The sequence below is a fragment of the Labeo rohita genome, unplaced genomic scaffold, assembly GCF_022985175.1.
Source record: "Labeo rohita strain BAU-BD-2019 unplaced genomic scaffold, IGBB_LRoh.1.0 scaffold_521, whole genome shotgun sequence".
NCBI lineage: Eukaryota > Metazoa > Chordata > Actinopteri > Cypriniformes > Cyprinidae > Labeo > Labeo rohita.
Window position 1 is genome coordinate 1 of NW_026129443.1, and position 27,763 is coordinate 27,763.

Consider the following 27,763-nt stretch of genomic DNA (forward strand, 5'->3'; position numbering starts at 1 on the left):
TGCATGACAATATGAACAAAGCATTACATTAAAGGAGTAGTTCACTTCCAGAATAAAAATTTACAGATAATGTACTCACCCCATTGTTGTTCATACCTTTCTTTCTTCAAACGTAAAGAAATGATGGGTAACGCTTTAGATTACAACCCGCAAAGAACTACGTAAGTAAACTGAATTTACGGTGTATGTTTCTGTAATTATAGTGTACCTATAAAGAACGTACATGTAGGTATACGGGAACAATATGTTATATTTGGGTAATAAGGGGATAACAAACCAGATATTCAACCTGCAAAGAACTACATAAGTATACTGAATTTACGGTGTACGTTTCTGTAATAATAGTGTACCTATTAAAGAACGTACATGTAGGTATACGGGAACAATATGTTACGTTTTGGTAATAGAGAGTAACAACCAGATATATTTCATATTAAGTAAACGTTAAATGTTTAGATGATGTAAATATGTCAGTATTGTACATTTAATGTTTGTAAAAATGTAAATAAATGTACATTTTGTAGAACCACATTTTACGCCGCGTTGTTGTATTGTATACCAACCCTGTAACTTCGTTGAACAAGAGGGGAACAGTCGCCACTTTAATTTACAGCCCGCAGAGGGCACAATTACCCTGTAACTACATGGAACAAGAGCATATTTTCCCAGTAATTTTAAAAAGCTTAGGTATAGATACACCAAACTTACGATTTAATAGAACAGGTACCTGTTAAGTTTTTTTTTTTAAATTAATCCATTATAAATTATTTGCATATCTGTTTGCTAGCCCCGTTATTACCCAAACGTAACATATTGCTCCCTTATACTTACACGTAGGTACAATATAAATACGAAACATACACTGTAACTTCAGTTTACTTACGCAGTTCTTTGCAGGTTGTATATCTGGTTGTTACTCTCTATTACCAAAAAACGTAACATATTGTTGCCGTATACCTACACATACGTTCTTGAATAGGTACACTATAATTACAGAAACATACACCGTAAATTCAGTTTACTTATGTAGTTCTTTGCGGATTTAATCTAAAGGTTACCAAATTATGTTTTTTTTTTGAAAACATTTCCTTTATTCTCCAAATATGGACTTCAATTTTGCTCCTGAGTTTGAACGTCCAAAATGCATTTAAATGCAGCTTTATAGGTACACTATCCCAGCTGAGGAAGAAAGGGTCTTATCTAGTAAACGATCGGCCATTTTCTAAAAAAAAGAAAACATTTATGTACTTTTTAACCTCAAAGTCATGTTTAGCTCAGAAATAATCTACTTGTGATGGTCCTTAAATTTAGGTAGGTTGGAAAACTCCTCCAACTTCAAAATTACATCGCTGTTTTTTGGTAAAGGGACTTTTGTCCTTTTTTAAATGTTCACTTTATAAACACTGGCTGTACTTGTACAGCGATGCAAACGATTTTGAAGTTGGAGGAGAAAATGATTTTTTCGACATACCCTAACTGTATTGACCAGAACTTAAAGAGTACACATTACATGGCAGAGCTAGACAAGACGAGCAAATGGTACATACATTTGTTTGTCTGTGAAACCGGGGGTGAATGTGATTAATTTTACTAAAATAGTAATTCCAGCCATTTAACAATTTGGTCAAATGGGTGACTAAAAAGCCTTTACAGATGCCTTCCCTAGTGAAAAAAAAAAAACTAACAAAAATGTATTTGAAATACTTATTTTCATACTAAGTATACTACAAATACATTTACATATTATTTACATATTAGTAAACTGGTATACTTAAAGTATAAAGTGTAAATTGCCCTTTTGGCACCAACTGGCTTAGTATTTTCAGTGTTCAGTCTTTTGGTTTCAAATGAACAACTTTAAAATTATTAAGAATTTACTTGTGTCCCTTTTAGAAAGAGCTCATCAAGAGCTTTCATTTGATATACATATATCTCCATTTCACCCAAAATGTCACTTACGCCCTTCTGGTTCTCACCCCTTGATATATACTTCTGCTCTAGTCTTAAAGAAACAGTTCTCCTAAAAAACCCACTGACTTTCATTGTATGAGTAAAATCAAAATATCTTCTTTAGTGTTCTACAGAAGAAAGAAATTCATACAGATTTGAAATGGCAAAAAAACACTGTCATGAAAGAATGTTTGAAGAATATATCCAAACTATTGAGCTGATACATCGGCTAAACCTACAATCAGCATCCAGGACTGAAACAATCCATTTTATAATTGACTTTAAGGTGCTAAAGAATCTGAGCAAGTAAAATGGGTTATAAAATACTCACACTGAATGTCCAGCATCACTGATGAGTTTTGGCTGCCATGTTTGTTCTGAGCTGTACAGTGGTACCAGCCTCTGTGTTTCAGGTCGGTCCTATTGAAGGTAAGAGTGTGTCCAGTCTGCAGCTGCTCCAACTGTCCTTCACTCTCTCTGGACCAGGTGTAGTTCAACACTGCTGGATTTGCATCACTGCTGCAGATCAGAGTCACTGAACTGCCCTCCAACACAGAGCTGGAGGGAATCACAGACACTGATGTGTTTTTAGGCGAATCTGAAGGGAAAACAAATTTAGGGCCTCACAATAAAAATCACAATAATATAATTCACAAGTCAAAACTAAAAAGCATCACAAAGCATCACTTACACTGAACATGTAATGTGATGTTGTTCTGTGCTGTTTTGTTCTTGTCCTGTAGCTGGTAGGTTATAGTGCAGGTGAAAGTGACTCTGTGCTGACGGTGAGTAGCAGTGAAGTTCAGATCAGAGATGAGCTCCTGTAGTCTGCTGCTCTCACTGAGGGGGATTCTGGGAGTGGAGCTCCATGTGAGAGTTGGTGGAGGAGAGGAGCAGAGAGTCTCAGCAGAGCAGCGCAGACTCACAGAGCTCCCCTCCAACACCTCCAACACCTCCTCCTGATCCTGCACCTCCTTCTGCTCCACATACAGCTGCACTATAGGTTTGGGGGGAGAGTCTGAAAAAAACACAATTATATTATGTTGTTTTGTCACTTCATCATTTCAGATAATGACGGTGATACTGATATTATTTTACTGTATTAGATCACAACTTGTCATAATATTTCCAGTCTTTAAGTCACTCACCGATCACATTTATTGAAGTTGACTCTGTATCATAGGTCCATTTCAGTCCACCATTGCCCTCAATCCTGAAGTAATATTTACCATTATGATTTGAAGTAATATTGTAAAAGACAGTGGTGCAGTTCTTTTCGTGTAGTTTTCCAGTTATTTTCCCACTGAATTGATTAGGTTTGGGATCACTGGAATTAAACACTTGATTGTTAACCCCATGTGTTCCATCTTTGAGCCACAATCCTGTAGCTGCACTTTCAGTGAGGTCTTTGTCATAATCATTTTTAATCTCAAAAGTGCAGTTTATGATCACACATGATCCACTGAGAGCTTCAATATTTTTTGGCAAACTGATGCTGAAATCTCTACAGCAAACACCTACAACACAAACATAATAGAAATGTGAGAAATAATTTTAAAAATTCTTATAAATATCAAAAAATTTTTTTTTTTTTTTGTTAATTTAGTTTATAAATTGATATTGATATACCTTTCAACAGAAAACCAAGAAGAATTATTTTCTCTGCTGTCCAGATGTTCATATTTTCATTCAATAAGGAACATCAACCTATAGGTAAAAAACAAATTGGAAGGAAAAAAGATAAATGCAACACTGGGTAAACTGAGCCACCCCCTATACACCTCATTTATGCACAAATTATGTTATATATTATCTGTTATAATACTTTCTGTGATTAAGAGACATTTCTTTGAGTTTGCAATAGTACTGACAACATGCAATCAAGATGAATAAATACTGCAATGACTCTGGAATTAGATATTTAAACAATTAGTTAATTTTGCTTTATCCATATAAAAATAAGCATAATTAGAAAATTAATGATAATAAATAATTTAGTGTGATTCTTTTTTTATAATGTACAGTATTTGTAATAATGCTTATCATTAATAAAATAAATTAAATAAAGACAAATCTACCACTGTCCATATAATATATCCTTTTTAAAACAAATTTAACATATTGTATATGACAGCATCTGATTATGCTCAATAAGTATATTAACTTTTAGATTAATGTAATAGATGTAAAACAGCAAAAAGACTATTAAAATCTGACAGAGGGAATCTGTAAAAGAAACTGAATCTGACCTTCCTGAGAGCAGAAAGTGTGGGAAACTCCTGTTTAGATCCCAAGTTTCCGGTTGTAACTCCTGCTGCTGATTAGAGATGGAGTGAAGCTGTGCTGCAGAAACAGAATCTGAAGCATAATCTACTGACTTGCATCAGATCTACTATAACTTCCCTTTTTCATCACATCACAGCAGTACTTCCTGGATCAGCATTGACATGCATTGTTCAAACAAAGACTTTAATATAATTTCTATCAATAAAGTCTATTTCTAAAAAAACTATACAACTTGCATAAATTTGTACATTCGTCTAATTTAGTCTGTTGTTCACACAAAGCTATAGTATGGCTTCAGGAAACATCAGATGTAGTGCACAGGTTTTATAGATGTATGAGGGAGAGGGAAAAAAGTCAGGTGATAATGTAAATAATAAACAATATTATAATTGTATGGAAAAAACCTAAATAACTTAAAATTCAACTAGTGTTACATGAGCAACAGTCTACAGTATCTCTGTGGATAATGTGCTCATAATGCTGCTCTCTGCTGGTCAAATGATGAAGCACCAGTACAGTTCATTAGCTCTTTGAGTAATGTTTTCATTTTTATTTTAATGAAATATCTTTAACCAGAGAGAAAAAGATCAGAATCAGAAGAATCATGCAAGATGTAAAAATAACGAACATGTACATCACCCAAAAAAAAAAAAAAAAAAAAAAAAAAAAGAAAAGAATTAAAAGCCACCAGAATCAAGAATCAAAAAGCCACCATACTGGGCCAAGCATTTACAAAAGCTTTTTGGAAATCCCCTTACTTTCAGGATGATTATCTCTAGAAGGGTAGGAAAGAAATAGGAAATCAGAAGCATTCTACTGTAAAAACTAACATTTTTATATAGCAAATAGCTCCATAAAAAAGGCTCAAACCTAAAATATTCATGTACATACATTATATTTACCTAGGTAGCCCATAAAAAAAGATTTAGCACTACAGCTTAAACCATTCCTGTTATAAACTGAGCAATCATGATCATTACATTTGGACTTGAGTTCTGAGTCTTAAGAACTTGCTAAATGTTATACATGTACCCTACAACATGTTCTAGAGATTAGTTTTTGAAACCATGTGTTCCAGGCAACCAGGGACACCAAGTATATCAGCTTTTGCAAAGAGCTATTGATGTATTTCCTCTTGAGCTTCACACTGCCTTAGATCCTGCTCTCTAATGTGATCACTGTTGTGCTGTGGAGGAAATTAAAGAATGTTGTTGTTCTAAAGGTAATCATGGTGTTTAATAAGTATTTATACCTTATAATTCAAACACAATATGGCTAGTCACAGTACTTCTATTCTATTCAGTACTTCTGTTACAGTACGTCTATTTCTGCCCCACCACAAGTTTTAGCACTCTGGAATGAATCTATGTTTTTGAATGAATCGGTTGAGTGAATGAATGACTCATTCATAATGACAGTCATTTGTCAGTTCAGAGTGGCGTTTCAATATAAGCCTGCAGAAAGAGTCACTGACAATCCCCACCATTAATGCACAGACCAACAGCCTGGAATATGTGAACACAGACAAGCGGGTGAAACAAATACAGAAAAGTTCCAGTGCTGTTGGACTATGGATGATTTCTAATGGCACTGTGCACCCTTGAAGGGCACTGTAGATAGGGGGCACCACATGACAGGTCATTCCAATTCTCTTACTTCTTTTTTACGCAATCAACACTTTCAAGCTCCAAAAAGTCCAAAAGACATTTCATAACAAATAAAAATACATAAAATGACACAGAAATGATAACAAACAAATAAGTAGGGTCATGTGCACATAAAATGTTTTGTAATGCATCAGGCTTAAAAACAAAGAATCCAAGTGCAGTTAGTTGTTTTCTGTTAGATTATGAATGCAAATGAAAACTCTTTAACAGATAAAATCTCATGTCAAGTCTTTCATGTAACATACAGGTGCATCTCAATAAATTAGAATGTCGTGAAAGGTCATTTATTTCAGTAATTCAACTAAAATTGTGAAACTTGTGTATTAAATAAATTCAGTGCACACAGACTGAAGTAGTTTAAGTCTTTGGTTCTTTTAATTGTGATTTTGGCTTACATTTAACAAAAACCCACCAATTCACTATCTCAACAAATCAGAATACTTCATAAGACCAATAAAAAAAAAAAAAAAAAAAAAACATTTTTAGTGAACTGTTGGCCTTCTGGAAAGTATGTTCATTTACTGTATATGTATTCAATTCTTGGTAGGGGCTCCTTTTGCTTTAATTACTGGCTCAATTCGGCGTGGCATGGAGGTGATCAGTCTGTGGCACTGCTGAGGTGGTATGGAAGCCCAGGTTTCTTTGACAGTGGCCTTCAGCTCATCTGCATTTTTTGGTCTCTTGTTTCTTATTTTCCTCTTGACAATACCTAATAGATTCTCTATGGGGTTCAGGTCTGCTGAGTTTGCTGGCCAATCAAGCACACCAACACCATGGTCATTTAACCAACTTTTGGTGCTTTTGGGAGTGTGGGCAGGTGCCAAATCCTGCTGGAAAATGAAATCAGCATCTTTAAAAAGCTGGTCAACAGAAGGAAGCATGAAGTGCTCTAAAATTTCTTGGTAAACAGGTGCAGTGGCTTTGGTTTTCAAAAAACACAGTGGACCAACACCAGCAGATGACATTGCACCCCAAATCATCACAGACTTTGGAAACTTAATACTGGACTTCAAGCAACTTGGACTATTAGCTTCTCCACCCTTCCTCCAGACTCTAGGACCTTGGTTTCCAAATGAAATACAAAACTTGCTCTCATCTGAAAAGAGGACTTTGGACCACTGGGCAACAGTCCATTTCTTCTTCTCCTTAGCCCAGGTAAGACGCCTCTGATGTTGTCTGTGGTTCAGGAGTGGCTTAACAAGAGGAATAAGACAACTGTAGCCAAATTCCTTGACACGTCTGTGTGTGGTGGCTCTTGATGCCTTGAACCAAGCCTCAGTCCATTCCTTGTGAAGTTCACCCAAATTCTTGAATCGATTTTGCTTGACAAGCCTCTCAAGGCTGCGGTTCTCTCAGTTGGTTGTGCATCTTTTCTTCCACACTTTTTCCTTCCACTCCATTTTCTGTTAACATGCTTGGATACAGCACTCTGTGAACAGACAGCTTCTTTGGCAATGAATGTTTGTGGCTTACCCTCCTTGTGAAGGGTGTCAATGATTGTCTTCTGGACAACTGTCAGATCAGCAGTCTTCCCCATGATTGTGTAGCCTAGTGAACCAAACTGAGAGACCATTTTGAAGGCTCAGGAAACCTTTGCAGGTGTTTTGAGTTGATTAGCTGATTGGCGTGTCTCCATATTCTAATTTGTTGAGATTGAATGAATTGGTGGGTTTTTGTTAAATGCCAAAATCATCACAATTAAAAGAACCAAAGACTTAAACTACTTAGTCTGTGTGCATTGAATTTATTTAATACACAAGTTTAAAATTTGAGTTGAATTACTGAATAACTTTTCCACAACATTCTAATTTATTGAGAACTGTTTGCAGTATATAAAAATCCAGAAATCACAGTTGACTAAGGAGGACAAAGGAGGAGATGAAATGTCTATTTGTTATTTATTGTGTGTCACCTCTCTTAATGTTCAAAGTCTCATATTCAGAGGGTGGAGCAGAGAGCTGAAGGGAAGCATATGTGTCGGCTGCCTCATTCTGAGCCTGAAAACAAAAACACTCTTCAACACCATCATTGTTATGTCGTATTACTTTATCTACTATTTACTTCAAGAGACTCACCTTCAGCTTCATGGTCAATCTGGAAAAATAGTAGACTATTTATTAAAAAGAGTTCAAGCTCAGCACATCAGTACATTTATCTCTTGTTTGAGAAATGTGTTGTTACTGTCTGAATGACTTACTGTCTCATTTTGTAGAGTCCAAGTCCAACAGTCAGAGCGTACAGAACCAGAATCAGTGTTAATATGATCAAGAATGAAACTGTAGACTGTTGACAATCTAAAAACATGAAAAATATAGGACACAACAGAAAAGAGAGAAAAGAAAGAGTCTCAATACTTCCAAAGTAGTATTTACATGGAGCACAGTATCTTGACTTTGTACCAAAATAGAGGAATACTTTTTTTTTTTTTTTTTGTATTAAAATGAGAAAAACAAAAACTGTAATCATTCTGCTCCTGTCAATGATAAATGTTACAGTTCAGTACTGCTGGATTTGCATCACTGCTGCAGGTCAGAGTCACTGAACTGAGCATCTGAGAAGAATAGATAAAAGATTGATATGGCGAAAAATACTGGACTACTGGGGAAGTGAGGGTAGCTAATATTTCTGTAAGTTACTGTACAAAGTGGCCCAATTATTTGGACATAAGCATCACTTAAAAATATATGAATGAATGTATTTGCATTAAATAACAAAACATCAAAACAAGTGGCATTTGTTTTAAAGCAGATGCCATTTGGTAAGATGTTAATGTCATGTAACTGTTCAGAGACATGAAGAATCAAAACACAGTATTTATTGAAGGGGTAATCGACAAAGTCCAAAAATGGGCAAAGGTCATGTACAATCACACAATCCAAACAAAGACTGAGAGATTTGGAACAACATTAGTGAGATTAATCATGACAGAATATTATTTTTTTACGTCTTATTTTTGAACTACGCCTTTTATTAACACTTATGATCTCTGTTTTACTACTGGCTCTGTCCTTTTCAAACTGGTTAGAAACATTTTGTCACAAACTAATGTGTGAATAATGTTGAACTGAATGACTGTGCTGATGCATCAGCAGCCATTTTTAGTGTCAAGATATTTACAGTTCCAGTGCTATTACTTATAAATAAAACTGGGGGTGTGACAAACTGTACCAACTGCACAAATGAAATGATGCAAATATGCTGAAGGTGGCGCTGTTGTCTATGACATACGGCTGTCAGTAAGAGCTCTCTGCCCTGTAACAAACAATATGCTAATATTGCTTATAAATAATCCGTAATAAAACAGGGCAACAACAAGGTATAAAAGTTAAAGAAATGTAGCATATTTTTTACAATAGTATTAAAAATCGACAATCTGTAGAGACAGTAATTTTCATAAAGTGTCAGCTAAAAAAAAAAAAAAAAAAGGAAAGGGGGGGGTGATAAGTTCAGAGTGGAAGAGGAAAGAGATGGTGGAGTACAGAAATGAGACAAAAGCAAAGTCTGGTGGGTTCACCATGGTAATACCATGATACTAAATGATGATTACCACATTCATACTGACACTCCAAGTCACTTAAAAAAAACTGTACAATTATTTTACTGTACCAAAAACACGCCCCACTGAGACCATACTGAGGGGAGTCTGATTCCTTCAACTGTTTGTCAGTGCAGATGTGGTTATCAAAAACCAACTGAACTTCAACTGAATTAAGATGCAGTGAAGTATTTGGACACAATGTCTGAATGTCATTCATTCATGATACAAAATGACTAAGATGTATTCACAAACAAATAATGCAAGTGCTTTTCTCAGAACTAATTTCTCTACTCTGCTTTACTTGTTAAGCTAGTGGCTATCAAGGTACTTTTAGTAGATGTGTGAAGACTGTTCTCATCAAGTTCACACAGAGGAACCACAGCACTATTCATCACATTAGTGTCTGACAGTCACAAAGTGTCAAAGTGTTTTTTTGTGTTTGTTGTGAGCAGTATTTCTATAGTTTATCATCTAAACCCTAAGCATTTATTTTTTTAAATGTTTTTTCCAAACATATTTTAAATAAATGTCACTAAAACTGTTGCTTTGTTTGTTCTCATGTTTTTTAACATGAAATCACAAAACTGTAAGTTATTCTAAACAAAATGCAAAACTGTAAATATCTCCAAAATTGATCTATTAAATTATAAAATAAAACTAATGTAAACTGTGACTGCAGCTTTTGAACTTTAAGTGGTCAGTCACTTCATTATCAGTTTTAAAAAAAGATTGTGACTGGACTATCAGCTTCCTGCTCAGCATTCACACATTAGCAAGTGCCTTTCTCATCCACTCTATTAATAAAGAAAACTTTTTTCTCCAGACCTATCTAAAGTCTAATCAGATCTCTGTGCACAAGAAAGAAGTGTCATATAAGCCATTAAAAAAGCTCATTATTAAAAAGAATTTAAAAATCATTTGAAAAATATTAAAGAACTCCACTCCCAGAACAACAATTTACAAATAATCTTTCTTTCTTCAGTGGTAAAGAAATTATGTTTTTTGAGGAAAACTGCTATGGTGCCCTGAGTTTGAACTTCCAAAATGCAGTTTAAGTGCGGCTTCAAACGATCCCAAATGCCTTTATAAACGATCCCAGCTGAGGAAGAAGGGTCTTATCAAGCAAAACGATAGGTTATTTTTAATAAAAAATTATACAATTTATATGCTTTTTAATGCCAAATGCTCATCTTGTCTTACTCTGCCTGGACTGTTTTTTGTTCCTGTTCATGACAGTTAGGGTATGTCGAAAAACTCCCATCTCATGTTCTTCCTCAACTTCAAAATCATCCTGTACTGCTGTTTTACCTTTTTTGTTAAGGGTGTTTGATCTTCTTTGCATGTTCACTTTGCAAAGACTGGGTCGGAACTTCTGCAGCGATGTAGGATGATTTTGAAATTATTTTTGAAGTTGAGGGAGAAAATACAATTGAAGTTTTTTGATATACCCTAACTGTCTTGAGCCAGAATACACAGAGTTCATGGAGAGAAAGGCAAGACGAGCATTTGAGATTAAAAAGTATTTAAATTGTATTTTTTAAAATAAAAATAACCGATCGTTTTGCTAGATAAGACCCTTCTTCCTCGGCTGGGATCATTTACAACCGCATTTGGGATCGTTTGAAGCCGCATTTAAACTGCATTTTCAAGTTCAAAATCAGGGTACCATATCCATATGGAGAAAAATCCTGAAATGTTTTCCTCAAAAAACCTAATTTCTTTACAACTGAAGAAAGAAAGACATAAACATCTTAAACAACCCAATTTACACACAGCTATAAACGGGCCATTAGGCTACTGAACTACCAATTGAATTATATGTGTTATAAATTTGACAGATAACTTGCTGATCAGCTTTCAAACATTAAGAAGAGCTTTTCAAATCCTCTCTGTGAATAAGAAAACTTTCTACTCCAGACCAAAAGTCTGTTACAGTCTAATCAGATCTTTGTGCAGCACCAAACAGAAAGGCCCAAACAGGACTCACCTGCATCAAAAGTACATGATTACATTTAGCAAAAGGTTAAAAAAGGCACTTTTTTTAAAAAAAAAAAAAAAAAAAGAAAGTAGAGTAGAGAGAAGAGGTAATGAGGTAGTTAGATGAGATTTTAATGCCATGCCAGCAGCTGAGGCTAATTTGATGGCAACAAATTAATGATCTCCATCTTAAGTGGGTGTGTGCAATGCATATGAGCTTTAAGCTTTGTAATGGCATTAAAAATCAACACAACATGTTACACACACTTGTGTTTGCTTAGTTTTAAAGTGTCAAAAACTAAACCTACAAACCTTTCTCAGCCATATCTTTTTCTTATTTTAAAGCCCAATTCACAATCACCAGATTAGATCATGTCACTTCTCAAACTTTCCACAACCCGACAAACACCGACTGAGCATGTTCAATGGACAAGTAACACGCTGATCCAACAACATCTGATGAACTCAACTGTCTGTTATTAGCATTTGTCAGCATCTGTCTGTACAGTGTGAATTGGCCTTAAGAAGGTTGTCAGTAGGGGGAAATACTAACACTTATACAAACAATGAAATGGAAATGTGTACAAAAATAACTGGTCCTCCTAAGTAAACTAGCATTCCTAAACCAGCATTTAAAACAAAAAAAGAAAATGTAAAACAAGCTTACCAGCCTGAAAAATGAGAAAACAGTCTGTCCTGTGTAGTTACAGTTGCTGAGTGAGTTCCACAATTTGTGCCCTCAGATTTTTCAGCCAGTTGAATTTTGAATGCAGCTTCCAAAAAAAAAAAAAAAAGGCTGAATAATTTATATTTCATATTAATATCACGCCGGTGTAATTAGATCGTTCAGTGCCACACATCAGCTGCCAAATTCAAATCTGCGTTCGCGCTGCGCATTATAACCAATCACACACGATTCTGTTGAACTCATGAACGCTTTGGCCAATCAGAGGCGTTCAGATGAGTCATCGCTGAAGTGCAGTGTTTTGTTCAGTGCATGCTTGCTGAGTGAATTTGCTCGCTGGTGAATTCTCACCAGAAACCAAATGTCCAAATGTGCATCCGAATAAAAAAAAAAAAGTTATTCAATTCAAAATGTAAACAGATTCAGTGTTTTTGAGAGTGCTTGAGCTCCTAACAGAAGTTAATGATAATGTTCTTTGATAATGAAGGCTACATATTCTTTCCTTCTCTTTCCAAGTGTTAGAATAAGTAACTTACAATGTTTTTATTAAATTCACGTTAAACACAAAAATAAGCCATATTAAAAATATTTGTAACACTTTATAATAAGGTTCCATTAGTTAATGTTAATTAATGTATTAACTAACATTAATGAACAATACATACAGTATTTATTCGATCTTTGTTAATGTTAATGAAAATACAGTTGTTCATTGTTAGTACATGTTAGTTTACATTGCATTAACTAATGTAAACAAACACAACTTTTGATTTCAATAATGCATTAGTAAATTTTGAAATGAACATGAACTAAGATTAATAAATGCTGTAGAAGTATTGTTCATTCTTAGTTTATGTTAATAGCCTACAGTAATGTTAACTAACAAACCTTATTGTAAAGTGTTTCCAAAATATTTTATGCGCTATAGGTGATAGATTACACTAACATTAGGCAACTTGCCCATCGCCCATTATAGATCAACCAACATGATCTATAAAGGTGCAAAATGCATGTACTTATATTTGAGAATGGAGATATTTAATACATTTGGGAATATTTCAATATAAATATAAATATAAATATATAAAAGAAACAATTTCAACCAAGTCATAATCCGTCCCTGCAAGTGGGACTGTAGGCAGGCTATGAGGTTGTTCACACTAAGGAAATACATAACAGTAGCTACACCCTCATCTGACAATGGAGTGCAATAAATAAATGATATGACAAATGCAGAGATGGCTTAAAAAATTAATAATAGAATTTTATTTTAGACTAATGTTGCTTCAGAAATGAAATGTTGTGCATAAGTGTATAAGTTTGCCTGACATCAAAGGTTTTGATATAGTCTAATCAGATATGGATTATATGCCATGTAAATATACCATGCAAAATAATATATTTTTTTTACTTTTTTTTTTTTTTAAATAAAGCCTTAAAGCATATAAACAGTAAAGTTTAATTTAAGCGTTTTAAAATCATTTTCACACACTCCAGTTCAGGAGAGGGATTCCCATCAACCTCACAAAAACAAACAGTTGCATCAGTTTTGACACAGCTGGAGGATGGAGATATTTTAGGGGCATCTGAAAGTATTAAAGTAAGAAAAACAGAATAACTGTAATGATTCTGCTCCTGTCAGTGATAAATGTTACAGTTTAGTTTAGGGGCATCTGAGAAGAAAAGATAAAAGATTAATTGAGAAAAACTAAGGTGTTACAACCTCAGTTGTATTTGTTTCTCTTTTGTTCTATTTATGTATGCGTTTTGTGTTGCAGAGGTGGCTGTTCCGTGATTGGCTGTTGTCATTATTGAAGGCTGCCTCCTATTGGTGCTGACCACATGACGAGTGTTTAAAAATCTTCCATTCATCTTCTTCCAGAGCTTCTTTGAACATACATTTGCATTAGGTAACAAAATAGCAAAACAAGTTGTATTTTTTGTATTTTTTTAAATTTTGTTTATTTTGATTTTGTTTTGGGATTGTATTTTCATTGTATTTTGTTCATAATTTGTAAATTCTTGTAATTACTGCTTTGTTGGGTTGTAGGGTTCCGATGCCATTTATTTTGTTTGTTATTTCCAAACTTTGTTTAAAATATGTTTTGGAAGATAATCTCTGTATTTGAAGAGACTTTCTCCCATCATTTACTGACTCTCATAACAATCCAAACTGTGTACATGTCATTCTTTTGAGTGTTGCTTTGGACCCTACTGACTTTAAAGGGGTCATGAACTGAGAAACCAAAATTCTCTTTTCTTGACATATAAGAGGTCATTGCACTATAAAAACATCTTTATAAAAAGCTTATATTAAAGGCAGTCTGTCAAAATGACAGCTTTTTGAATGTATTACTCTTTGATGTAATAGGTAGTTAATCATTCTTTAGAATTATGCAGGGGGGTGTGGGGCTGTGAACAGCGCCAATATCCATCAAACTGTCCCTAGCAATAATTTTGATAAAACAATTAAATATACTATAAAAACATGTCTTTCAAAGGTATATCATTAATGCGAAAATTATATCGAGGGTGGGTGGCAGTCTGTCCCCAAAATGACAGCTTCAAAAGCAAGCCTATTGATGTAATAAGCTAGTTAATCAGAAGAAGATCAACATCACTGCCTGTTTAACCCCGCCCACTGATTAGTGCATAGTGTTTAGCAATAATTTTGATAAAACAATTAAATATATGTATATGTTTTTGACATGTGACATGAAACTGTGGTCAAAGGTCTACTATTAATGTGAAAATGATTGGGTGGTCGGGGGTGGGTGGTTTTACTTGTCCCCACCAATGTCAAAAGCAAGCCTATGCCCTTGTAGATAAGCAAAGTTCCAGACCGCATCAGTAAGAACTCAGTCCTTTGTTTACTTCATTTTACCACAGATTCATTTACAATTACCTATAGCATCAACGACGCAACGCTTGTTCCCTTATCTCAGGGAACTGAGGTTATGTCAGTAACCGGAGAGACACAATTCAATGCAGAATTTTCAGCAAGACTGAAACTAAAAGATGATGCTGTCCCACCTAAATTGGATCTGACAGTGATGTTACAACAAAAGTGTGTTCATTACATGGTCACTATTGCTTGGTCTCTTCTTACAGATCATTTGATATGTACTGAGTTATTTATGTGTTTTAAACCTAAATCACAGTGGTGTCCATCTATGAGGAATGAATGTGGGCTGTTAGCCAATCGTAGCAGTTACGTTTTTCAGAGTCTACAATCCACCACGACTATTCAAACAGAGCATTCTGCTGAAGGGGGGATAAAAGCAGGACAGAAAATAGCCTATTACTTCTAAATTTTGATGCTTTTTGATGTAAAAATCTTGATAACATTATAAGTTGACCTCAGAGAACAGTACAAAAGAAAAAACAAAGGCAGTTCATGACCCCTTTAACTGTCAGTTCATGACCCCTTTAACTGTCATCATTATTTTAACACTAAAGCATTAAATTTGTCTGTGCATTTAAATTAAATAAACATAAATGTGTTGTAAGGTTAACCAAACAACTTAAAGGCTTTTAAAATATTTTATGGCCTTAAACATAGTAAAGATAAACATTCTTCATAGAGTCGTAAAGGTCTTTGCACAGTCCGAATTTCTCGTCCAAAATTTTACATAAATGTTATAACATAAATATGACCTCACGTTGTGTCAATCACCTTTACACACTGCCTCTGAAACTTTCGTCCTTCATAAAAAAGTTTGGATCAGGTTCAATTTTCTTTGTTTTCACATCTGTAGTAAGCATTTTGGTAGGAAAGGATGACGAATATAAAAAAAAAAAGGTTTGAAATCAAAAAAAAAAAACTGTCATGAAAGAATGTTTGAAGAATACAAAAATTTCGGACTCAGTGTGCAATGATCTTTACAGCTCATTTTATAATTGATGTCACAGTCCTAATGAATGTGACAAATAATGGCTATTGTGTATTACTCACACTGAATGTCCAGCATCACTGATGAGTTTTGGCTGCCATGTTTGTTCTGAGCTGTACAGTGGTACCAGCCTCTGTGTTTCAGGTCGGTCCTATTGAAGGTAAGAGTGTCTCCAGTCTCCAGCTGCTCCAACTGTCCTTCACTCTCTCTGGACCAGGTGTAGTTCAACACTGCTGGATTTGCATCACTGCTGCAGATCAGAGTCACTGAACTGCCCTCCAACACAGAGCTGAGACACATGCTTAGAACTACACATTAGCTGGTCTAGAGCAAAATTAAGCTTTTGACCAAAAAAAGCTACTTGAGCATAAGAAACAAAACTTATGATACAGTTGTTGTCAGATTTCATTGGGGATTGCAAATATGAAAATGATCATCAGCTTGGTGAACAGTTTTAAAGAATTTGATGTTTCCTCATTCAGAGAGACAGAAGCTGCACTTGCATGATTGAAATAGCAGCCCGAGAGGTGTTTCAAAGATGGTCGCCAAATGAATTGGCTTGCCTCAGCGTACCTTCAGAAGAACTGTTTGAATAAGTGCCATTACATATACAGTGCCATGTGGTTTGATATTTTGTTATTTAATGCACTTATCTAGCGTAAGAATTGGTTATTCATTTAATAATAATACAATTTATATACTTTTTAATGCCAAATGCTCGTCTTGTTTTACTCTGCCTGGTCTGTTTTTGTTCTGGTTCATGACAGTTAGGGTATGTCGAAAAACCCATCTAATGTTCTCCTTCAACTTCAGAATCGTCCTATATCGCTGTTTTATCTTTTTTGTTAAGGGTGTTTGAACACTTTGCATGTTTACTTTGCAAAGGCTGGAACTGCCCTTCTGCAGTGATGTAGGATGATTTTGAAATGTTTTTTGAAGTTGAGAGAGAAAATATGATTAGGAGTTTTTCGAAAGATCCTAACTGTACTTGAGCCAGAATACTCCTAGATTTCAGGGAGAGAAAAGCAAGAGGAGCGCCTTTTGAGATTATCAAAGTATTTAAATTGTATTTTTAAAATGAAAATAACAGATTAGCTGGTACACTAGATAAGACCCTTCTTCCTTGGCTGTGAAAATTTACAACCGCATTTGGGATCATTTGAGTCGTTGCTGCATTTAAACTCCATTTTGGAAAGTTTTAAAAATCGGGGCACCATCATCAGTCCATTATATGGAGAAAAATGCAGAAATGTTTTCCTCAAAAAACATAATGAATTTACTTGACTGAAGACCTTCAAAGACATGAACATCTTGGATGACAAGGACAGTGCCACATTATATGTGAATCTTTGTTTTGGAAGCAATAATATTCAGACATTAAGTGACTCAAGTGTCCAAAAGTGTTCAAACACATTATTGGGCCACTTGAGAGTATATTGAGGGGGGAGAACCAGAAGGGCGTAAGTGATATTTCACCAACTTTACAGGAGGGCCAAAACAAAAATTTTACCATAATTTAATCTAACTTTGTGTACTGATTTCAATCATTTATAATAAAAATCTGTACACTCATTCCATTTCACCCTTCATACCATTTCATGTATAAAAATATGGGCTCATCTGATAACAATATGAACAAAGCATTACATTAAAGGAGTAGTTAACATCCAGAACAAAAATTTGCAGTAATGTACTCACCCCGTTGTCATCCAAGATGTTCATGCCTTTCTTTCTTCAGTCATAAAGAAATTATGTTTTTTAAGGAAAACATTTCAGGAATTATCTCCATATAATGGACTTCAATGGTGTCCGTGAGTTTGAACGTCCAAATGTAGTTTAAATGCAGCTACAAAGAACTCTAAACGATCCCAGCCGAGGAATAAGGGTCTTATCTAGCGAAACAATCAAAAAAATTACAAATGTATGTAATTTTTTAACCTCAAATGCTCATCACGTCTGCCATGCGCATGCATACTCTGTGTAATTCTGGTCAATACATTTAGGGTAGGTTGGAAAACTGTAAGGCAAAACACATTTGTTGCTATTGAGGTGGGATATGGGTAAGGTTAGGGAGAGGTTTGGTGGTATGGGTAGGTTTAAGGGTGGGTTAAGGTGTAAGGGATGGGTCAACAGTGTAATTAAAAATGTACTTACAGAAATTAATTACAGATGTAATTACATGCAGGTATTTTTAAAATCTAAGTACAATGTAAATACATGTATGCACACAATGAGTGCACTGTATCAAATGATTAATTTTAATGTAAGTACTTAGTAGTAAGGCCACTTAATATAAAGTGGGACCTAAATTTTGTATTTTTTTAAGAAAATGACAGATCGTTTTGCTGGATAAGACCCTTATTCCTCGGCTGGGATTGATTAGAGTCCTTTGAAGCTGCATTTAAACTGCATTTTTGATGTTCAAACTCTGGGGTACCATTGAAGTCCATTATATGGAGAAAAATCCTAAAATATTTTCCTCAAAAAACTATTTCTTTATGACTGAAGAAAGAAAGGCATGAACATCTTGGATGACAAAGGAGTGAGTACATTATCTGTAAATTTTTGTTCTGGAAGTGAACTACTCCTTTAATGAGTTTAAAGGAAATAATCTATTGTGATAACATAAAATATCACATAAAAAGCCCTTATATCAAATTAGTTAACTGAGGCCCAGTTTCACAGACAGAGTTTAGACTAAGTCAGGATTAGGCCATAGTTCAACTAGGACATTTAAGTAATTTTTATAAACGTGCTAGGGAAAAGACATTACTGATGTGCATCTTGAGACAAAACAAAGGCGCTGATATATTTTAAGATCAGTTATTGCAAGTTTGTTTCAGTCGAAACAGCTCAGACTTACATTTTAGTCTGGGATTAGGTTTAGGTCTTCTCTGTGAAACGGGGGGGTGAATGTGATTAATTTTACTAAAATAGTAATCCCAGCCATTTAACAATTTGGTCAAATAGGTGACTAAAAAGCCTTTACAGATGCCTTCCCTAGTGAAAAATAAATATACAAAAATGCATTTGAAATACTTATTTTCATACTAAGTATACTACAAATACATGTACATATTATTTACATATTAGTAAACTGGTATACTTAAAGTATAAAGTGTAAATTAAGTGTAAAACTAATTCTGTGGCATAAGTGCAGTTATGCCCTTTTAGCACCAACTGGCTTAGTATTTTCAATGTCTTAAGTTACTTAAGTCTTTTGGTTTCTAATGAATAACTTAAAATTTTTTAAGAATTCACTTGTGTCCTTTTGCCAGTAGAAAGAGCTCATCAAGAGCATATATATATATACATATATCTCCATTTCACCCAAAATGTCACTTACGCCCTTCCAGGGGCGGATCTACCGGGGTGGCACGGGGTGTCAACTGCCACCCTAAGAAAAAGCTGTGCCACCCCACCTGCCACCCCAGAATTATCACAGAATAAATGTGAGCAGTGTTTCACGTGCTACTTTTCAGCCGCAGCGATGACAGCGTAAGGCAAAACAATGGCAAAAAACACGTCTTTCAATAAAATGTGCACGATAGTTGCACGCGCACGCAGCGCGCGCCCAGTGTAATGGACTTCATTAACAAATGACTCTTATCAACCGGTTCTTTTTGAGTCAAAACACAAAGCGCGGCCCAGTTCACTAACGAGTTGTTTTACATTTGTTCGTAAATCCGATAATTACTGCTACAAATCTAATCCCGTACGGATATGTCTGAGATCGCGTAATTGTTTGATGATCTGATTCTCTGACCGCTCGCACCACGTTCATCATTGATATAGACCTTTTTGCCGTATCCGACGAAACAATAATAGCATGAAATCAATAAGAAGATGCCGATCACGGAAACTAATAGCAGAGTTGGGTAAGCATCTGGTCGTATTACAGATTTCTCGATTGTCAACACAATGTAACTGATGTTAGTTGGCTTATATTCCCAAACCATTAATTCAGTGCTGAAAACAAAGACACATTTCTCAAAAAGTTTAACAATAAGTAAGTTAAACAATAAGCAGCAAAACTGATGACACACCAATCAGAATCATTTACATGGGTATTATACTTACACATGCAGTGTAATTATGGTAGTACATTAGATGTACATTAGTACATTAGATTTCACTATTCTATATGTACAGTAAACTGTAGTACATGTTGTACACCTTCAGAAGTGTGACTGTCAAATTTTATTTGTAACCATTTTTTTATGTGTAGCCTACTGCATTTTTGCAGAACTGAGAAATGACTACTTAGAGATATAGTCTTTTGTCAGAAGACCAAATAGTACTGTATATTCTAATGAAATTTAGCCAAATGTGCAGAGGATGATTAATTTATGTTGTGTACTGTAATAGACATTGAATTGCAAATTAATTCCTAATAAGACTCTTTTGTTAGTATTACTGATCTCACGAGTGTTCACTGGGCAGGAAAGTCATTGTTGTATTTGAATTGTGTGTAAGCATTTAAAAATACCTGTAATCACTAGATTGAAATGTTTGAAAGACATATTTATGCTGGCTTGTCTTAAGACTTGTTTAAAAACATAAATTGTTTGGTCAGTTAGATGTTCTAGATGTTTGGTGAAGTGTTGCTAGTTATTTGTTAGGATATTCTGGGTGGTTGCTAGGCTCTTGCTATGCAGTTGCTGGGGTGTTGCTAAATTATATGGTTGATAGTGTGTTCTGGGTGATTACAGACATTTCTACCTCGATTAATAACAGAAAATCAACCATTGTTTACAAAACTGATCCAGTTTCAGTGCTTTGATATTATAATATTTCTTTCTAATGTTAGGAAATTAAGATTAAATCATCAACATTAACATCTTAAACTTGCACTAAAACACGATTTATACCATCTAAGTAGTAATTAAATAGAATTGCATGTATTCTTTAGTGATGCAAGCTCAGAAACATTTACTGTATAACCTGTTTAAGTTTTTTTTTATATATTGTTTATTGACTTGGTGCCATGATGGACATTGAAATGTTGTTATTTATTTTTCATTTTAAACAGTATAGATGACTTAATGGTAATGCAATATTTGTGAACACAACTGTGTATGTCAGACTATAAATCCCCAAAAACTATGCATGGGGGCTTTCTTTGGTGTTGCCACCCCTAATAGACCCCATGCCACCCCTTTGCCACCCTAAAAATTATTTTCTAGATCCACCCCTGCGCCCTTCTGGTTCTCACTCCTCGATATATACTTTTACTTTTAGTCTTAGAGAGACAGTTCTCCCAAAAAACCATTCATTGTATGAGTAAAATCAAAATATATTCTTTAGTGTTCTATAGAAGAAAGAAATTCACACAGATTTGAAATGGCAAAAAAACAACAACAACAACAACAACAATAACAACAACAACAACAACAACAACAACAACAACAACAACAACAACAACAACAAACACCATCATGAAAGAATGTTTGAAGAATATATATCCAAACTATTGTGCTGATACATCGGCTAAACCTACAGTCAGCATCCAGGACTGAAACAATTAATTTTATAATTGACTTTAAGGTGCTAATGAATCTGAGCAAGTAAAATGGGTTATAAAATACTCACACTGAATGTCCAGCATCACTGATGAGTTTTGGCTGCCATGTTTGTTCTGAGCTGTACAGTGGTACCAGCCTCCGTGTTTCCGGTCGGTCCTATTGAAGGTAAGAGTGTGTCCAGTCTGCCGCTGCTCCAACTGTCCTTCACTCTCTCTGGACCAGGTGTAGTTCAACACTGCTGGATTTGCATCACTGCTGCAGATCAGAGTCACTGAACTGCCCTCCAACACAGAGCTGGAGGGAATCACAGACACTGATGTGTTTTTAGGGGAATCTGAAGGGAAAACAAATTCAGGGCCTCACGATAAAAATCACAATAATATAATTCACAAGTCAAAACTAAAAAGCATCACAAAGCATCACTTACACTGAACATATAATGTGATGTTGTTCTGTGCTGTTTTGTTCTCGTCCTGTAGCTGGTAGGTTATAGTGCAGGTGAAAGTGACTCTGTGCTGACGGTGAGTAGCAGTGAAGTTCAGATCAGAGATGAGCTCCTGTAGTCTGCTGCTCTCACTGAGGGGGATTCTGGGAGTGGAGCTCCATGTGAGAGTTGGTGGAGGAGAGGAGCAGAGAGTCTCAGCAGAGCAGCGCAGACTCACAGAGCTCCCCTCCAACACCTCCAACACCTCCTCCTGATCCTGCACCTCCTTCTGCGCCACATACAGCTGCACTGTGGGTTTGTGGGGAGACTCTGAAACAGAGACAGTAAAATGACAATGGTAGCAACATTTAAAACACTGATTCAACATATTTGTTTTCAAATAAATGGCTCAAATCACTCACCAATGACATTCATAGTGGAGAAGAGTTGTCCGTAGGTGTATTTCAGATCACCACTTATGATCCTGAAGTAATATTTACCATTGTGATTTGAATTAACATTATAAAAGATAGTGGTGCAGTTCTTTTCGTGTAGTTTTCCAGTTATTTTCCCACTGAAGTGATTAGGTTTAGAATCTTTGGAATTAAACACTTTATTGTTATTCCCTTTCACTGCATCTTTGAACCACACTCCTATAGCGCTCTCATTGAGATTTCTGTCATGTCCTTCATTAATCTCAAAAGTGCACTTTATGATCACACAGGATCCACTGAGAGCTTCAATCTTCTGTGGCAGACTGATGCTGAAATCTCTACAGCAAACACCTACAACACACACACAATAGAAATGTGAGATATAATTATTATAAATATCAAGAAAAGAGGTGTGGAATGTTTTTGTTGTTGTTAATTTAGTTTATGAATGGAAAATACTGAAACCTTTTAACAGAAAACCGAGAAGAATTATTTTTCCTGCTGTCCAGACGTTCATATTGTCAATAAATAAGCAACATCAACCTATAGGTGGAAAGCAAATTGCCCCAAAAAAAGGAAGAAAGAAAAATGCAACACTGGATAAACTTCGTAATAATGTTCATCATTAATTAAATAAAGACAAATCTACCACAGACATTTAAAATTGTCCATATAATTTATCCTTTTTAAAAGTAATTTAACATATTTGATATGACAGCATCTGTTTATGTTTATTGAGTATATTCATTTTAGATTGTAAATAGATGTAAAACAGCAAAAAGGAAATCAAAATCTGACAGAGGGAATTTGTAAAAGAAATTGAATCTGACCTTCCTGAGAGCAGAAAGTGTGGGAAACTCCTGTTTAGATCCCAAGTTTCCAGCTGTTACACTGAACTGTTACGGACTGAAGCTGTGCTGCAGAAACAGAATCTGAAGCATAATCTACTGACTTGCATCAGATCTACTATAACTTCCCTTTTTCATCACATCACAGCAGTACTTCCTGGATCAGCATTAACATGCATTGTTCACACAAAGACTTTAATATCATTTCTATTAATAAAGTCTATTGCTACAAAAGCTATACAACTTGCATAAATTTGTACATTTGTCTAATTTAAGTCTGTTGTCACACAAAGCTTTAGTTTGGCTTCAGGAAACCTCAGATGTAGTGCACAGGTTTTATAGATGTATATGAGGGAGAGGGAAAAAAGTCAGGTGATAATGTTAATAATAAACAATATTATAAATGTATAGGGAAAAAAAGCCTAAATAACTTAAATTTCATTTTTTTTTTTTTTTTTACAGTGTCTATTTGTTGTTTATTGTGTGTCACCTCTCTTAATGTTCAAAGTCTCATATTCAGAGGGTGGAGCAGAGAGATGAAGAGAAGCATATGTGCCGGCTGCCTCATTCTGAGCCTGAAAACAAAAACACTCTTCAACACCATCATTGTTATGTTGTCTTACTATATCTTCTGTTTACTTAAAGAGACTCACCTTCAGCTTCATGGTCAATCTGGAAAAATAGTAGACTATTTAGATAAAAAAGAGTTCAAGCTCAGCACATCAGTACATTTATCTCTTGTTTGAGAAATGTGTTGTTACTGTCTGAATGACTTACTGTCTCATTTTGTAGAGTCCAAGTCCAACAGTCAGAGCGTACAGAACCAGAATCAGTGTTAATATGATCAAGAGTAAAACTGTAGACTGTTGACAATCTAAAAACATGAAAAATATAGGACACAATAGAAAATAGAGAAAAGAAAGAGTCACAATACTTCCAAAGTAGTATTTACATGGAGCACAGTATCTTGACTTTGCAGCAAAATAGAATACTTTTTTTTTTTCTTAAGTACAGTGATTTTTGGAGGCAAGTACAGGTGTTGTACAGTCTGACAGCTTTATGTATATTTTCACAATACAGCAGTCTTAGGTTCCTTATGTATTGTATAAAACCGTTTCAACATAATAAAAATATTAAGGTTTTAGCATAAAACATTATTTTACCAAGCTAATTCTTTGATGGATATCAATTCATTGAAATATATATTTCCTGACATAATGACACAATGTTGTCATGATTCACCTGCAAACTGCAGATGACAGAGAGGCAGTTGAAGTTGTTTTCTTGCAGTTCCATGAGTGTTTTTGCTGACACACTGCAGAGTGGATGTGTGTGTGAGAGACTGATGTAGAGTGATGGAGCTCCTCAAGCCTGTGCTGCTCAATCGCTCTTCACTGATGAACATGTTTGAAGAGTTAGCGACAGGACGTCCAGACAGATGCCACTCCAGTTCAGGAGAGGGATTCCCATCAACCTCACAGAACACACAGGTACATCAGTTCTGGTACAGCTGGAGGATGGAGAGATTTTAGGGGCATCTGAAAGTATTAAAATGAGAAAAACAATAACTGTAATCATTCTGCTCCTGTCAATGATAAATGTTGCTTTTGGACCCAAATGACTTTAAAGGAGAAGTCCACTTCCAAAACAAAGATTCACCTAATGTACTCTAGAGAAAAGCTAACAGTACCAAGGTGTTCATATGTCTTTATTTCTTCAGTCGTAAAAGAAATAATATGTTATTTGAATAAAAAATTTCAAAGCAAGTGGCATTTATTCCATATATGGGACTGATATTTTGTCCCGATTTTGAACTTCCAAATATAGTTCAAATGCTTGGAACTTAAAGCAAACGAATCCCAAATGCGGTTGTAAATGTTTTGAATTTTTTTCATGTTCAGTTCATGACAGTTAGAGGTATGTCAAAAAACTCCTATCCTAATTTTGTTCATGGGGACCCTCAACTTCAAAATCATCCTATAAAGCTGTAAAAATACCTTATTTGTTAGAGCTGTTTAATCATCTTTGCATGTTCACTTTGCATAGACTGGGTCGGTACTTCTGCAGCGGTGTAGGATGATTTTGAAATGATTTTTGAAGTTGAGGGAGTTTTTTCGACATACCCTAACTGTCTTGAACCAGAATACACTGAGTTCAAGGAGAGCAAGGCAAGACAAGATGAGCATTTTAAAATAGAAAGTATTTAAATTGTATTTTTTTTATGAAAATAACCGATCGTTTCGCTAGATAAGATCCTTTCTCCTTTTGAAGAGGTTGTTTCCACCGCATTTGGTATCGTTTGAAGCCGCATTTAAACTGCCTTTTGAAAGTTCGAAATCAGGGCCCCATACCAGTCCATTATATGGAGGAAAATGCAGAAATGTTTTCCTCAAAAAACTATTTCTTTACGAATGAAGAAAGAAAGACATGAACATGTTGGATGACAAGGGGGTGAGTACATTATATGTAAATATAATTTGTTTTGGAAGTGGACTTCTCCTTTAACTGACATTGTTAACTTTAACACTTGTGATCTCTGTTTTTCCACTGGCTCTGTCCTCTTCACACTAGTTAGATCAACATTATGTAAAAATGCAGCAGAAACAGTGTCACAAACATATGTGTGAATCGTGGCTAAATAACACAAAAACAGCATCATAACTGTTCATTTTATAATTGACTTTAAAATTGACAAGGTAAAATTTGCTGTTATGTAATACTCACACTGAATGTCCAGCATCACTGAAGAGTTTTGGCTGCCATGTTGGTTCTGAGCTGTACAGTGGTACCAGCCTCTGTGTTTCAGGTCGGTCCTATTGAAGGTAAGAGTGTGTCCAGTCTGCAGCTGCTCCAACTGTCCTTCACTCTCTCTGGACCAGGTGTAGTTCAACACTGCTGGATTTGCATCACTGCTGCAGATCAGAGTCACTGAACTGCCCTCCAACACAGAGCTGGAGGGAATCACAGACACTGATGTGTTTTTGGGGAATCTGAAGCAAAGCAAATTCAGGGCCTCACAATAAAAATCACAATAATATAATTCATAAGTCAAAACTAAAGAGCATCACAAAGCATCACTTACACTGAACATGTAATGTGATGTTGTTCTGTGCTGTTTTGTTCTTGTCCTGTAGCTGGTAGGTTATAGTGCAGGTGAAAGTGACTCTGTGCTGACGGTGAGTAGCAGTGAAGTTCAGATCAGAGATGAGCTCCTGTAGTCTGCTGCTCTCACTGAGGGGGATTCTGGGAGTGGAGCTCCATGTGAGAGTTGGTGGAGGAGAGGAGCAGAGAGTCTCAGCAGAGCAGCGCAGACTCACAGAGCTCCCCTCCAACACCTCCTCCTGATCCTGCACCTCCTTCTGCTCCACATACAGCTGCACTGTGGGTTTGGGGGGAGACTCTGAAATACATACAATTATATTATATTGTTTTAACTATCATTTCATAATTTCAGATAATGATGGTGATACAGATTTTATTGTACTGGATTAGATCACAATTTGTCATAATATTTCCAGCCATAAGTCACTCACTGATCACATTTATTGAAGTTAAGTTTTTATCATAGGTCCATTTCAGTTTATCTTTACTCCTCAATCCTCTTTTCGTGTAGTTTTCCAGTTATTTCCCCTTTGAACCAATTAGATTTATGGTCCCTAAATTGTTGTTCATATTAGTTCCATCTTTGAGCCACAGTCCAGTAGCAGCAGTCTCAGTGATCCCTTTGTCATATCCTTCATTAATCTCAAATCTGCACTTTATGATCACACAGGATCCACTGAGAGCTTCAATCTTCTGTGGCAGACTGATGCTGAAATCTCTACAGCAAACACCTACAACACACACATAACAGAATGAGAAATAATTTTAAAATGATTATAAATATCTAGAAAAGAGGTCTGGATTTTTTTTTTTTTTTTTATTATTATTATTGTTTTTGTGTTAATGTAGTTTATAAATGGAAATATACTCAAACCTTTCAACAGAAAAATAATTACTTTCTCTGCCATCCAGATGTCCATCTTTTCATTCAATGAAGAACCTATAGATGAACAGCAAATTGACAAAAAAAAAAAAAAAAAGAAAGAAAGAAAAAAAAATGCACCACTGGATAAACTGAGCCACCCCCTGTACACCTAATTTATGCACAATTTCTGTTATATCATATAGCACCGACAACATGCAATCAAGATGAACAAATACTGCAGTGAATTTGGAATTAATTAATTAGAAATTAATGAGTAATAATAAATAATTTAGTGTGGGTTTTTTAATAAAGTATTTGTAATAATCATTAATTAAAGACATTTAAAATTGTCCATATAATATATCCTTTTAAAAATTATTTAATATATTGTATATGACAGCATCTGCTTATGTTCAATGAGTATATTAATTTTAGTTTATTGTAATGGAAGTAAAACGGCAAAAAGACTACCAAAATCTGACAGAGGTAATCTTTAAAAGAAACTGAATCTGACCTTCCAAAGGGCAGAAAGAGTGGGAAACTCCTGTTTAGATCCCAAGTTTCCGGCT

The 27,763-nt window shown here is 35.2% G+C and overlaps 1 pseudogene; it reads right to left on the reverse strand.

Annotated features, from left to right (window-relative positions):
• Positions 1-3,317: 3,317 nt before the first annotated feature.
• Positions 3,318-27,267, reverse strand: LOC127161011 (sialic acid-binding Ig-like lectin 5; annotated as a pseudogene).
• Positions 27,268-27,763: the final 496 nt, after the last annotated feature.